The sequence below is a fragment of the Scophthalmus maximus genome, chromosome 9 (assembly GCF_022379125.1).
Source record: "Scophthalmus maximus strain ysfricsl-2021 chromosome 9, ASM2237912v1, whole genome shotgun sequence".
NCBI classification, from domain to species: Eukaryota; Metazoa; Chordata; class Actinopteri; order Pleuronectiformes; family Scophthalmidae; genus Scophthalmus; species Scophthalmus maximus.
The window spans coordinates 10,663,868-10,677,569 of NC_061523.1; the positions used below are offsets into that span (position 1 = coordinate 10,663,868).

Here is a 13,702-nt window from a genome sequence, read left to right on the forward strand (position 1 = left end):
AAAGGCACAGTTCACAATTACAACTGTTACAGGATGCACAAACCGACGCCTTCGGCATAAATATTATTTTCCATCATTATTTTTTGTACTTACCCATGCAGTCACCTCAGGTACAACATTCATCTGTTCGCGAACTCTGCCTACTCTTTGTCCTTGTGATTATAAATGACTCGCCTGTTCCCCCCTCTAAAACCTACGCCACATGTTGCTTCTGTGCATTAATTCGCACGACCACTTTTGGGAAAACCTCCACAATGTTAATTTTCCGCGTCATTCTCATAAGCTCTCCTAAAGCATATGACTCAAGTTGCTGCTTTAAAAAATAATGGTGTACCATGATTATGGCACTAATGGATGCATTGCATTCTGGTCTGTTTCATGTCAGTATCCCTGCCTTATTTTAATGATAATCAAAGTTTTTCACTGTAAGAATATTGAGTGTTCAATCCCACACACATGAGCTGTGGCGCTTGTTTAAACTAGAGACATTTCCTCTGCATAAGGACATGGTTTTTACACAGTCACACAGTTTATGTATGCCGTGGTGCCTGCTCCATACACTTGATTTCAGTGATTGGCACCTTTGAAGGAGTGTGAGTGGCGGCTGTACAGTACATGGATGATGGCTGTAATTACTGCACAGAGTTTGCGAAATCGAAATAGACCCGCACTGCTCACTTGTCACTACTTATTTTCTGCGGTGTATTTTTAACGTACAGTTTAGCGGTTCAATTGCGTTTAACCTTAAGGAGTGATGTTATTTGCATATAACCTCCTAAAGTGCATTGGATTTAAAGAACTTTATTTCACCCAGGTCTTGATGAAGAATTCCTTTCCAGTGAAAAGGCATGTCAACTTCATATAATGGGGACATTTAACAACAAATAGTGCTGGCAACTTCAGTAAACCAATAAAAAAAATAAAATAAACAGACACAATGACACATACTGTAGAGAAATGACACAGAAAGACCAAGCACTGAAGATATAGTATTAATTTCAATTGGATTTAAAGGCCAAGGAGAAGAGATGGGTTTTCAACCAAGATTTAAATATGTCAGCAGAGGGAGCAAAGTTATACGGAGGGATAAAATGTCCCGTAGCATCCTATATGGACAGGTCTAAAGAATAGTTATACCATGGAACAAGTTACTTTTTTTCTTTTAAATGATTATTTCCATAATGCAGTGCAGCTTCAAGGAGCTACAAATATTTGAGAGCTGCTTGCACATAAATTACAGATATGTTTCTTAAAAGTTCACGTTGTTCTGTATATAATGCCTTGAAGAGGAATCCTCTCTCTTTTTCTCTTTGTGGCTGTGGAGTTTTTCTACATCTGAATCGAGGAACTAAAGGACAGAGAGCGTTAAATATTGCACAAACTGTAAAGCTCTCTGAGGCCAAATGGTGATCTGTGGTTTTGTTTTTCAGATAAAATTGACATTACTTGAAAGCTTGAATAAGACGGGCTGAAGAGGTTTGACTGAGCCTTCTGCTCAGACTCCGGCTCTTCTAAAATCAAAATAGAGCTGACTATGCCATAACTACAATGTAAGTGAGTTAAAAATCAAGTGTATAAAAGTGGCCATGTAATGATTTTAACTAAATGTTTAAGACCCCTATTCATCCCCCACCTGCTGATGTGTTATCATTTTATCTCACATTCATTTTCTAAATCAATCTGATCTTAAAGGGGCACTTCACCAATTTCGACACACGCTCTAGTCATGAAGAGAACTTCTCACGCTATGACAAATAGTGTATGATGATGTCTGCGGCTCTGGGGAAGCTCCTTCAATTCTGAGAAAGTTACGCTGATTATGTCAATCAAGCTGCCTTATGGGAAATGAAGGAGAGTTTTCGAAGCCTGATTCACTTAAAGTCTCTCACAAATCCCCCAAATTTATGAAGACCATAGTAAATCACTGTTTTTAGTAAGGTGTTTTGTGTCTTATGCTGCTCCTGAGGAGCTGATTGTTAACTAAATAAATATACTGTATGTAATAGCTTTGTTAATTAATTGAGTGAGGAATACATCCTCAAACTTTATTCCTTCCAAAACAGCAGTATTTTAAGCTTTAAGTAGCCTTTTCATCTTTTAAGGAACTTTTCAAATGCCTCTTTTCATGTTTCTCCAGAAGTCCTCCTCTATGGTATTGACCCTCCTTCATCTTTGTAAAAATCTTTTTTCGCATTTTTATGTTGATATTAAGGGAAATTGCAAAAAACATGTAATACCTGAGGGTTTCAGAATCCCCCCCCCCCCCCCAAAAAAGACCTTGGCCCCCTCGAAGAATAATGCCTTTGATATGATGATATAAGGATTTTTCTTTATATAGAAATTGAAGTGTGTCCCATCATGGAAATATTAAAAACGCCCATGAGCTGTCAAAGGAGGCAGAGGAGATGGGCAGAGCACACAAGACATAAATCCTCCGCTCCCTTTCATGTATGATGCGTGTGCCCTTGGTTACCTAGTAACTCTCTTCTCCATCTCCAATCGGCGCTCCCGAATAGCCGGGCGGGATCGCGCTGCGCGCTCCCGGGGAAGCTCGAGTTGAGCCAAGGAGTCAAGGCGAAAGCAGCGGAACGCGCCAGGACTACGGGGGGACAGGCTGCCGCTGGAAAAATCCAATAGAAATACAAATAAGAGAAAAAGAACATACAACACGGGCGGAATGCCCTGAGATGACAGCGCGGCGAGCACGATGAGAGCCGCTGTCGCCTCACAGGAAGGTCATCCCCGACGAGCGAGCAGTGCGCAGACCGCACGGATATCTGGAGTACACACACTCGACTGCGAGTGAAGACCCCCGAGACAGTGGGACCGGTGACCCGGCTTTTGGTTTCAGAAAACAACGGCATGGGGGGAATGACAACTCGACACGGCAGGTGAGTCATGATTTGACGAGACTTGACCAGGCGCTGGGAGGGAGAGAGAGAGAGAGAGAGAGAGAGAGAGAGAAGATCTCCAGGGTGTCTGCGTGCCGAGTGACTTCGGAGGTTGCAGGTTCAATTTGAATATCGGTGTAACGAGAGAATTGAAACTATGACCGAGGCTATGTTTCCACCTCGTGGGCAATTGGTGTGTCTGTGGCGACGCGGCCGGCACCGGCCACGCGTCCACGTCCAGGAGGCGTCCGGGTCGAGCGCCTCGGACGGAGCGCAGCCGCCCGGCTCCTGTCGCAGGCGCACGGGCAACTGCGCGTGTTGCGGCCGCAGCGGCGCGTGTGACGGGTCCGCGCGCACACCGATGCCGAGCGACGAAAAGAGAGAAAGAGAAGAAGAAGCTGCTGATTGTTCAGGGCACTTGTTACTTGGGCTGAAGACACGTCGTGTGCGTGATGGAGCGGTGACGCGCAGCCCCCCCCTCGCTGCTCTGCCTATAGAACAGATGAATTAGCCCGGTGACTTTCTTTTTTTTTTTTGGACAAATCATATCGCAACTCTGAAGTTGACCGAATATTCAAGGGAGAGCTGCTGAATCCAATCTGCCAGGATGCCACCAGATCTAAGACGTCTTTCTTCTTCTTTTCTTTTTTTTTAGATTAATGCGGGTGAGATCTGCCACCAGTTTGTAGCAATACATATACACCCATCTGTTGTGCTGAGGAGCAGGCTGATCTGCCACAGGCATACGTGGGGATTGCAATTGTACAACTGTGTCGTTTAAAAAAGAAAAGTTTTGCTCATTAATTAATTTCTTTGGAAGTTTTTTGGGTGGATGAATGCCTCATTACATTACGAATCCGATTTAATGAGTTTGCTTGGAATTCTTTCTGACATTTTGACACAGAAATAAATATAATGTATAATGTATTTTTTAAATTTGGTGTATGTGGGTATTATTTCATTGGTCCATCACCGAAACTAAAAAGGCACACCCATGTGTCCCCGTTGTGGGACAAATATCTGATATTGCAGTCTAAAAACCTATCTCTTTTCATTTCTTGATGGCATTCTTTTTTCTTCTTTTTTAAATTTTTTTTTTATACATGTATTCAATTGCTGTGCTAGATAAACGGTGGTAAGCAGCCCCATTTCCCCATATTCACACAGCAGTAGAAACATTATGCACGAATATCGTGCGAACGAAGAGTGTGTTGTGCTAAATTGGACGACCCTGCAGGCCACTTGTGTCTACTTTCTCACATTATCAAACTCCTGGACACATGGCCCAAGAGCAGCGATAAATAGTCTCATTGTTGTCAGCGGTAGAGTAAGAATAATTAACTCTGAGAGTTGAACGCAAAAAAAAAGAAGGAAAGAGGGAGTGGAAATGCAGTTGTCATGGTGATTGGATGAATACGCAACGTGTCGCTGATACCTAAGCATTTAGGGAAATGATCCAGCATTTTCCTTGGCATGTATACCACACTGTTGGTGAGATATGTCCTTAATGGGTCATAATAACAAAGACTCATAGAATTGATTCTTTTTGTTGCCCCACATTTAAAACCCCTATTAAATTTGATTAGGACTCTTTGGATTTTGATTTGATTTGCAGGCAAATTGTGGTCATTTATATTGTATGTGCGTCTTTAATATCATGTGGAGGATTATGCATGCTGCTGCTGCTGCCGCTGCTTGTGAATTCTCTCTAAGGCCCTTCGGTGTTTGTATTCCAGTCCAGCAAAGTGCTATTTTTCAAGTTCCCCGCTGTTTTAAAACCCATTCTTCCCTCTTTTTTTTCTTCTGCATTTCTCTCGGCTGTGATGGAGCCGTGTAACAATCGTGGCAGCTTAACTTCCAGACGGGTGACAAATTAAAGGAGAAGCTCCAAGAACACAGTGCCCTCACTCGTGGGGTGGGGAGACGACGTGCATCATGTGCCGTGGCCTTCGCAGTCACATGATCTCAACCCAATTCAACAGCAATGGGAGATTTAGGGCCGACGTGTTTCTTCAGCCCTCTGCACCACCGCCATCAAAACACCAAATGAGGGAATAACATTTAGATGAATGTAATGCCTCCAGTAGAATCCACAGATTTGCAGAATTAATGCGAAGGCACACTGAAGCTTTTTTCTGGCAGCATGTGGTGGCCCAACACCCGTGCTAGGACAAATGCTGGTTTTCCTTTAATTTATGATAAAAACACAGTTTGTGAATAATTGCGGAGAACGCTGACCCCTGACTGTATTCATTTTCAAGACGGCGTGGGGTGGAAGGGTTGGGCCAACACGTGATGCACTGACAGGCGTGAAACACACTCTCCTGAACACACACATTTCAAAGTGCAGCAATGAGTCCATTGTTTACCCTGTGAATCTCAGAAGTGCTCAAGAAAAGCTCCATGAGACTCCCTGTCTGCTGCAAAGGTCAAAGAGGCTTCTTCCTGACCTAACGTGAGATACACCCGAGTACGTCTTGGCCTGACTTAACATGGTTGAGCCATGGCCGCTTGTTCTTTAGCCTTCAGTTTCTCTCTCGTCGCGCTCTCATTATTACTCTCATATCCAGGCGCATGGGCTGAGGTGTGTTAGCGCGCATGCTCCTCTGTGTATAGGCAGAGGTGTGTTGTTGCGTATTTGAGAAAGGCCGTGGAAGGTTATTTGTGGAAGGTTTCCTCATATTCTTCATTGTGTTTGACGTGTTGTCTTGAAGCAGCAGGAGCAGGAACTAAATAATTTCCCAAATGGATACCTCTGACCTTCTGAAAATATGTCCTATCACTGCGTGTCCTGCAGCTGAGGGAAAGACTGTCATCGTTCTAGCACCGTTTTCACACACACACACACACACACACACAGACACACAGACACACAGAGGAAGAAAAACAACAAGGCATTTGTGGAGATTTTTGTTTTTTGAGATCTTCGTTTCACCGCATTCCCAGGAAAACAATTTGATTGCACAGGCCTTGATGGCTGACAATCATGAAAAAACACAATAGCTTGTGACAGAAACTTCTTAAACAGACTCACCATTTACCGCCTAAAAAGAGAATTCCAGTCCTTAATGTTATTTCCACTTGCATTGTAAATGATTCACGGTACCTCAGGTTTCTGATTGCCGACGCCAACTGATGAGGCAAAAAAACTAAATCTTTTAAACCCAAGTCAAACTGTGTCTCATGATGTGTCAACTTTCATAATCTCTTCCTCCACAAACATGGATGTACAGTGACTAATGAAGGAGGATGAGCTCGTCTCTTGCTGTGTCCTAAGGAGGATACGCTTTCACCGCACCTTTTGTGATAGAATTGCCGAAAAACAACCCCAACTGTTTTTTGTGGGTATTACTCAAGCCGAGCGGCAATCCACCAGTTACACTCGTATCATTTTCGTTTTTAATAATGAATAAGACATATTTGTTGAATCTGTGAAAAGATGACAGTGTCTTTGTTTGACGAACAAAATGGTTTTGGCCTGAGGCACAAAGATACGCCTCAAGTCTACTGCACATAGCATATTTAACAGAGATTTCCCCCGACTAACAGGTTTCCCTGCCAAAGACCAGTGTCTGCTTAGTAAACAAGATTATTTTGGACATTGCCATTCATACTACAAAGCAGATGTCACACAGTATGCCTCCACTCACTGTCTGCCAGAAGTTGTCTATTTATCATTAATTTATTAATTTGACAAGTTACACTCAATAACACACAGGCCGAGGAAGGGGCCTCACTGAGATAAGATCGCTGACGTGACCTAGTGTGCGGCAGCCGGGAGGAGCTATTTTTGATTGTTGTCCCTTTTAAAGGAGACTTTTAAAAAATGCATCACGTGGAGAGAAACAGAAAGTGGTGGTGGGATAATGTCATGATAGGGAGAGAGAGTGTCTCTCAGAGGCAAAGCTGTACTTGAGACCCGCAGTACACAAGCTAAGACTGGGATAAAACCCAACATTCATGTGCAACATGCAAAACAAATGAGCGCTTTCTCGCTAATGGAAACAATCAACTCGGGCGGCGTGTTTATATGAATCGAATTGATTTAAATTCGTGAAACTGTTGCAGAGATTTGCTTGCTGTTATTTGCATTATTAGATTTCTCTGGTTGTACCATGATCTGTACTTTCTGTCCTCTTATATTCCAAATCTGTAGCTTGCCAGCTTATTTAGATTTTTAAAATACCTGTCAGAGAATTACTTATTTCAGGAAAGTCTGAAATGAACAAAGGGAGAGTCATTCTGTCTTTACTTTGTGGCTGACAGGGGTGAGGCCCTGCCTGTTTGTTTTTGAAAAGTTCACCTTAATCCGCATGATTCAAATTGCATTTTATTCCCCTTAATCCACCCAGAAAATATACAGACAAGTGACAGCGAGTCAACACTTTAAATCCTGGGGATGAACGTTACTGTCCAGGTAAGGTTGCCGCGGCAGCGTGTGCGTCCTCGCCCATCAATTCTCCTGCCTCTTATCCAGAACAGCAATCGCAAAAGCCCCTTTCTCTCCTCATTTTCTTAACATGGGGTGACTATTGTGTGGGTCTGGCAGGACACAGTAGCGAGGACCCATCTAATTCATGGGGTAAATTAGTGGAGATAAGGCCTGAGTCAGTACCTCCAGCCTACCATAGATCCCCTGGGGCAGGCTCTTAAGGAGCTTAGTAAAAGCCTGTCGCATGAAGACATGACATGGAGCTGACTAAATGGGCTACGTTGGAGAGTCTTCCATCAATCTAATAGTCATATATGGGTCACTGTCGTTCAGACTTTAATCCCATTCAATTTATTCATTCCTGCTTATTAATTCAGAGTTTTAGGAAAAGATGTCTCTATGTGTGAGAAAGGTGAAAGAGGGCGTATCAGTGAGGCTCCAATGCAGATGTGCAGCAAACTGACAAAGAACATAGGCCCACTCATAAGACACTCATGTTGTGTGAGACTGGGATTCTGTGCCACCAAATCAATAATGAATGCTGTTTTATGCGTAGTAAAAGAACAAGGAAGAGTCACTGGGTCACGTACACTGGGGAAACAATTAGAAGCTTACTTGTGCTTCACTGTGGCACAGCTTCTTTTTTTTATTATTAAATTTCCAGCTGCATGCACTCCCCATAATTTTTCTCCAGGGTCCGGCAGAATGTCTCTGTCAGAGTTGAGAAATTACAGACGCTGGCTGCAAAGTCTTTTCCAGCCAGGACTACAATAGGCCACGTCAGGTCCGCGTGATATATGCGGGGGCCATGTGAAGTGGAGAGCATGGTGACGGATAGGACACGAGTCTTGCGGGTGTGTGTGTGTGTGTGTGTTAACCTCATAATGCTGACAGATTACAGATTTAAATATTTTAAATCTCACGGAGCACATGCTACTAGTGATGAAGAGAGTGGAAATGACTGCAGTAATGCAAGAGATTAGAAGAGATCCTTCCTCTCTCTTCCCACACTCCCTCTGTTTTCAAAATCCCCCCACCCCTCTCTCTCTCTCTCTTTCTCTCTCTCTCTCTCTCTCACATACGCACATTCGCCGCCACCACCACCAGTTGGCCATCGTGTACTCAGACACCTGTGCCACATGCAGATCCAATGTCGTGAAATACAGTTGCTCTCTCTTGTATGGTCTCCGCTTTCCTCTCTGCGCTCGCCTTTGTGTGTTTGTGTGTGCACACAAACACAAATCCACTACCCTGGTAAACACATATTTAGGATTTTCTTTTTATTTTTTAAGGTTTAGCCAAATCACTGCTGACATTGAGTCAAGCGTCGGGGCCATGCTGCTTAATCTTTCATTCTATTTTGAGGCAAGCTGTAAATAATATAGATTCATTCATTTTTATCCTTTATAATCTGTTTTTAGTATAGCCCATCATCAAACTTTTATACACCAGTATTTAAGAAATGTGAGTTGTTCAAAGCTATGGCTGACTGAGATATTGCCTATCTAGCGCTTGTTTTTTCATTTCATTACTTTTGCTACTGAGAATCCTGCAGACCAAATACAATATTCCTTGTATCCTAAATGTAAAGCACACAATTGTGATGGCTCAGTCATTTTTTTTCCATCACGGCAAAAAGGCCTTTGCTTTGTCCCTGTGTGGATTATATTTTTTTTTACTCTGGACTGCAGCCATAATTTTAGAAATACTGCAACCCCCCCCCCCCAGAAGTTTTGACTCACCCCCATTCTCCCCCAATGGAAGGCAGCCAATTCTTGTGAACAAATTAAAAAGCCCCTCATTTTAGCTTTTACATTCAGCCTTAAAAACTCACATTTAATTTGTGTGTAATTGAAGAATGTAAACTCCTCCTCAGTACAATAAAAGCCCCAAACACCAAAAAACAAGGTCCTTGGTGAAGAGCCACTGAAGGTACCCCCACTCTGTCTTTACTAGTGCTCACATTTCCTCCCATGTTGCACACACATGCAAATCAGGTGGAATGGAGAATCTGAATCGCCTGTAGGTTTGAGCGAGAGCTTGAGTGGATGTCTGTTTGATAGCCCTTGGATGTATTTCCACTGTGTCCTCCTGATATAGGTTATAATTGGCAGTAACCTCAATAGGAATGCGTGCTGCACACATAAATGAAACAATATATGGATGGGTAAATTGTAAGCAAACAAATCTCATCAGAATAACGTTACTGTGCTTTACGGTGTGGTTGCTTTTTAAATGGACTTTAATGACATTGAAAACCATCTGCCTTAATAGGAAGGCACCTACCTTGGGATTGGAATGTATTTCTGTGCTTACATGTAGATCCGCTCCTGACCGCAATCTGTTTATATCTCATGCCAGTTCGCCAAAGTTTCCCGTTAGCCTCTGAGGACAGAGGACTTCCTCCATCAAGTTCAGGACCCATCTGTGCCCATACTCTTCCCGAAAGCCATACTCCACAATTATAGCTTTCTTCCAATGATACTATTATCATGCCATCACTCTGTGTTAGAACAGGCTCCAGGAAATTGACTTGATATTAATCTGACAAAATTACCAAGAAAAGGAAATTAGAGTGGGGAATTTTCCCTGGCATTGATTGTGTTTTAAAGGAAGAATTAACACTTTCCATGGCTGTTTGAGCTGAAATAATAGAACATTTTACTTATTGATTATTTGACATATTCCGTCACTATGCACGTCAAGCTTTAAAACCCGTGTTAAATAGTTTATGTGACCCTGTATATTCTCTTTGACTTGCTGCCGCTTATTGCATTGATACGGATCCAGGTTCACCTGAAAATCTGGGTTATTACAGAAATAGCCTTGTGGCTCACTCTCCTGAGATGGAAGCTCTGATGAATTGGTGGCTGTGGGTCACTATGACAATGGATTGAGTGAAGAATAAAAAAAACCTGAGTATAAAAGGGAGAAGCTCAAGGCTTCTTTTTTGGTTTGAGATTTTAATATAGAAAAAGTTTATTTTCCTGAGGAGTTTGGTGATGTGGGTGAGCACATAAGACTTACAGATGTCCTCTAGGCTCCTTTTCTGATCTTTTAAGTAGCAAAGATTTGAGGGTTTCGCTAAAACTGCCCAAAATTAAACGCTCAAAATCCATAATCGCATATTATTTGTGGAAGTCTGTGACAATGTGGGAAGCTATTTGATCTGTGATTATTAATACACTGTATTTCCATTGGCTAGAAGTGACATTTAGATTACAAACTGATGTATTTTTTTAGACCCAGTTGAAACTGAAAATGTGACACATTTTGTCTCTTGAGTCTCACCAAGAGGAAGGTAGATTTGGCATAAGAGACTCCAGCGTGGTAGTTTCTCTCACAGGTCCTTATGGCCCGCGCCCGCTGTGAATTTCAGCCGGGTTTAAGAGCAAGTGTTGAATGACATAATAATGGTGGGCAGTACAATCCTGAGGCTGAAGAGTGAAATGATACTGTTAGATAGAAACGCTTCTCTGAGAGTAGCAGGAATTGAGGAGGGATCAGAGAGGATAAGGGCAAGGACAGGAGGAAGAAGTGAGATTGAAAAGAAACAAGAGGAAAATTGTTAGGTTGGAGAAAGGTAAGCCTGGATAAGTCTTTTGACAAGTGAGATCTGGGCTGCAGAAAGCCAGTCAAACAAAAATCTGCCAAGTTTGTTTTATTCATGCTGTGGACAACTACAGCTTTGCTTTTTTTTCTTTGCAGCTTTACACAAACAACAACCAGAACACAAACGCCATTGAATTCTATCCTGGTGTTTTCTGCACCCCCTCTTCTATGTGAAGTTCTTTTTTGACTGAGGCAGATCTCTCGCTGCCATGTTGAAAATTACTAAATGATTCAATGTTTTCTGACACACCAGAACTTACTGGCATTCTCATATCTTATTCTCTTTATCGCATCCTCTTTCAGTCCAAACCTGCTTCACACACATTCCATGCATTTAAAATTCTACAGCAGCCCTAACTCCAAAGCAAACAGTGACAATAAGCATTTATTGTTGAAGCTTTTTGGTAGCTGGCACCCAGTAATATGTTAACTAATGGAATGTCAAATGGAGTTATTTGCTATTGCTGCGGAAGAATAGCAATTCACCAAATAGGATACTGAATTTACATTCTTCGAGCATCTTCTGGTGTGACCAAGCTATCGCCAAAGTCTGCATCTAAAAGGAATTATTGAAAGGATGTAGTGTTATATATTTTGGAGTTCAAAAGGCGTAAAAACAGTAAAATATATTTCTGCTAAATTGCTACACTACACATTATTTGATAGGCTGTTGAATAAGTACCTAAAGGAAAGTCATTAGCCAGCATACACACACACTTAAGCGCTCCAGCCGAAGACTCCTCGGGGTTGATTCTAATGATACCCATGTGATTTATCCAGTATATCCTTGATCAGTGTGTAAAGAAGGGGTGACCTAATAAGCCATATCTTTGCCTTTGTCTCCCACTCTCCACTCTGGTTTTTGAAAGAATACATTACGAAGCACGAATGAGGAAACCTTATCAGAAAAGATGTTGAGAATGTGACACGTGTCCTCGGGGATAATTGCGCTTTGTGTCTCAGTGGCCCACTTTTCCTTCGAATTGATGCTGTGCTGCACACGTTTGACAAACAGCTGCATCACATTAAAGGTCTTTCAAGTCGCATCCATTAGCAAAGTTCCAGAGCAGAGGCATTGCGAGCAGAGTGTCGTCCATTGGAGAAATGTTTACTCTTTTAATTGTTGAGCTCAGTGGGAAAGGACTTTTTGGGTTAAATGAGGATCCTCAGTTTCCCTTTTAATCCGCGACTTGCACTCCACCCACGCAAAAACAAAACGCTGGTAAAGATAAAAAGCAACCAAAACAGTAGAGCTTGGATGTAGTAGTGAAAGGCTCATAGAGGATATTTACGTAATCTTGGGGCACCAGGGCTGACTCAAACCCGACTCGGAGCCGCTGTTGCAGAGAGAGACCCAAGGACAGTGGCAAATTTGTAAACCCCTGGTAGACGCAGAAAGTTAAGACAAGCAGTGTTGCAGTAAAACAAAGCCCTACCCAATTTATCTGAGCATCCCACACAACCCCTGGCCCAGATTTACAGCCCTGGGCATCCAGAGCTACCAAATCTTCTGGCAGCCTCTGCTGCAGATATTGATAGGAAGGTCAAGAATCCCACCAAGGAATTCTGAACTGGAGGGGCTAACCTCCCAAACCACGAGCTATCCTTCAATGATGACACAAAACGTGTAGGATATAAAACATTATGCACTGTAATCACAGTGTAATTTGTAATAAATAGTCTGTCATTGATTTTTTGCTCATTCTCTGGAATCGTCTTGCAAGTATCTCATGCTATGTGGCATTAAGAGTTTACGGATAGTTTGACATAGCCAGGTCTTTGATGAGCATTTGTACCCTCCGGAGACAGAACATAGCTGCTATTCCATCAAGAGCAAACTGCCTGTTTGAAAACAAATAAAAACGGGTGCGCTCTCATCATTAGATCTAAAGCACTTAATCCTGCACAGAGGCGGCTCTCCTCTTCCACTAAAAACCTTTGTATCCATCACATATGGATTTCCTTGGTGGAGTATGTCTGCATACCAAGTTGCTGATTCTAACCCTCTGGAGGTTGAGGCCAATCTTTGGGCCAAGGCTCTCTTTTGGTTGTCCCCAGGGTGCAGCTACAGATACTAAAGATAATGAAGTACCTTGTGTATTACAGTAGGGAAAATGAGTTTAGCGCTGAGAAGAAAAAAAAACAACAACCTAAAAACTAGCTTTAGTAACAAATACTTGTTACATGTTACTTCAGATTCAAAACACTGTGTGGTGCTGTCGTAAACTTTGAATAAAAGCCAGATTTGTATCCCCTCAAATGATTATATTCCTCTGAGTGAAGATTTTCTTGTGGTTCATGTCACCATTTTTTTTCACTTCCAACTTATGAAAGAGAAAAAGGATGATGAAAATATTTCTTTTCACCACAGGGGTACATGTTTGCAAATGGTGATGTTGAAAAAAAAAGGGCCAGCATGGCAAATATCCCACGTTAAAAGATTTTATTTGCTGATTTGTCATTTCCAGCACGTAATTCTTCCTCATACTTCTGATAAATACATAGTCGCCATGCAAATAGTATTAAAATAACATGAAATATCACAGGTGTGTGTACAAAGATAAATATATCTAGATCCCAGTGTATATACATGATACATAAAGGAAATCACTGTAGATGTATAACAGAAAATCGCAAAATAGATACAAATCGTGCATTTAGTAGTGTGTCACTGTAGTGTGTCCACATACGGGCTCAGGCTGAATAGTCTCTGCCTCTGTCTACCTAAAAGTAACACCATAGTTTAAGATGAATATTAAAAAAATTC

The 13,702-nt window shown here is 42.1% G+C and overlaps 1 protein-coding gene across 2 annotated transcripts in view; it reads left to right on the top strand.

Moving 5' to 3' along the window:
- Positions 1–2,526: 2,526 nt before the first annotated feature.
- Positions 2,527–13,702, top strand: part of nlgn3a (neuroligin 3a) — a 112,875-nt gene continuing 101,699 nt past the window's right edge. Inside the window, exon 1 of one of the 2 annotated variants that reach the window (XM_035650278.2) lies at positions 2,527–2,891. The gene's annotated coding sequence lies outside the window, so the exon portion shown is untranslated. The remainder of the gene's footprint in view (positions 2,892–13,702) is intronic. The other variant, XM_035650280.2, reaches the window with a different exon arrangement.